This window comes from Alligator sinensis, unplaced genomic scaffold (assembly GCF_000455745.1).
Source record: "Alligator sinensis unplaced genomic scaffold, ASM45574v1 scaffold66_1, whole genome shotgun sequence".
Lineage (NCBI taxonomy): Eukaryota > Metazoa > Chordata > Crocodylia > Alligatoridae > Alligator > Alligator sinensis.
In genome coordinates, this window is record NW_005842484.1 from 370100 (window position 1) to 371729 (window position 1630).

At 59.1% G+C, this 1630-nt stretch overlaps 1 non-coding gene across 1 annotated transcript; it reads left to right on the top strand.

Moving 5' to 3' along the window:
• Positions 1-1356: 1356 nt before the first annotated feature.
• On the top strand, positions 1357-1430 carry TRNAT-AGU. Its single transcript has one exon. It is a non-coding gene; the product is annotated as a tRNA-Thr (tRNA).
• Positions 1431-1630: the final 200 nt, after the last annotated feature.

Sequence of the window (1630 nt, forward strand, 5' to 3'; positions counted from 1 at the left end):
TTCCCCCGCCCTCATCTTCCCCTCCCCCCAATGAGCCTAGTTTAAAGCCCGCCGGAAGAGATCCGCCAACCTAGAAGAAAACACACGCTTACCTTTGGGGGACAGGTGAAGCCCATCCCAACTGAGCATGTCCCTCATCGTGATGTGCGGGTCATTGTCCAGGAAGCCGAAGCCTGCCTCGAGACACCACTGCCGAAGCCGCCAGTTGGTCTCTTGGATGTAGTTCTCATGCCGTCTTGCGCATCCGTTCACTGGTAGGATGGAAGAGAATATCACCTGTGCACCGAACTCCCTCAACACGCCGCCCAGAGCACTGCAGTCCGCCATCAGGTGATCGGGGGTTCTCCTGGCAGCATCATATTTCTAGCATGGTAAACAGCTGATCTACCGCTTTAGCTAATCCCCAAGGTTGCTCTAGGGTGGGACCTGGTGATAAAGTCCAGAAATCTGATGGGGTGGTGAGTTCCTTGCCTAACTGGGAATAGTAAGAAAATAGCTCCAGCAAGCAAGCCCACTGCCTGCTTGGCCAGCTAGCTAAACTTCCTCAAGCAGGGTGCTAAAAGTGAAAAGACCATGGATTCGATGGCCACCCTGGGCTTTTACTACTTCAGTTGCCACAGCAGCCAGGCAGGCCCGCAAGGCCCCGCCCTGCCCTGCCCCCCACAGCCCTGCACTGCCCTTGTGAAGCACGCTTGCAAGGAGAGAGTGTGAATCCCTCCTGCTGCCACTCGCCTTCAAGGCCTGAAGCCGACTTCTTCAGCGGCTTGTCCCTCTTTCAAGGATTTCCATCCCCGCCTTCCGGGTTGAGGGTATGCTGTGCAAGGGGGTCGGCCAAAGGTGAGGCACCTCCGGGGAGGCACTTGGCGCCTGGCAGGTGGTGGGGTGCGCTGAGCTGGGTGGCTCAGCCCAGGACCTCCCCCTACTGTTCCGCCACACCCACAACCCAGGCTAGCCTTGCCTCGGCAGCACTAGCCCCGCAAAAGGGGCAGAGACTACTCTGCCTCTGGCAGTGGAAACGAGCCATCCAGGCCCCAGTAGTACCTCCAGAGGCCACGCAGGGCCTGGAAAGCAGCCGTGCTGGGGCTCTGGCCAGGCCACCGCCTCAGCAAAAAGGAGCCAGTAGCCTGGCACACCCTGGAGAACACAGGCATCGATCCTGCTACTTCTCACATGCTAAGCGAGCGCTCTACCACTTGAGCTAGTCCCCCCCTGCTGCTGCTGGGGTGATTGCAGCTGCTGCTATGGCTGGGTGGCTGGCCTGCTGCTGCAGTCCAGGAGTCTCATGGGGTGGTGAGTAGCTTGCCTGACTTGGGCTGGTCGGAACCAGCTACAGCGAGGGAGTTGGCTTGCGCCCTTGGCCGGCTTGCTCAGCTGGTTAGAGCGTGGTGCTAGTAATGCCAAGGCCGTGGGTTCGATCCCCACGCTGGCCACCCTGAACTCTTACTACTCCAGTTGCCACCACAGCCAGGCAGGCCTGCCCCACACTGCCCCGCACCACATCTGTGAAGCACGGGTGCAAGGAGAGTGTGAATCCCTCTTACCTTCAAGGCCTGCAGCCGACTTCTTCAGCTGCTTGCCCCTCTCTGAAGGATTTCCATCCCTGCCTCATCCATGTCTCTTGTACCAGTTT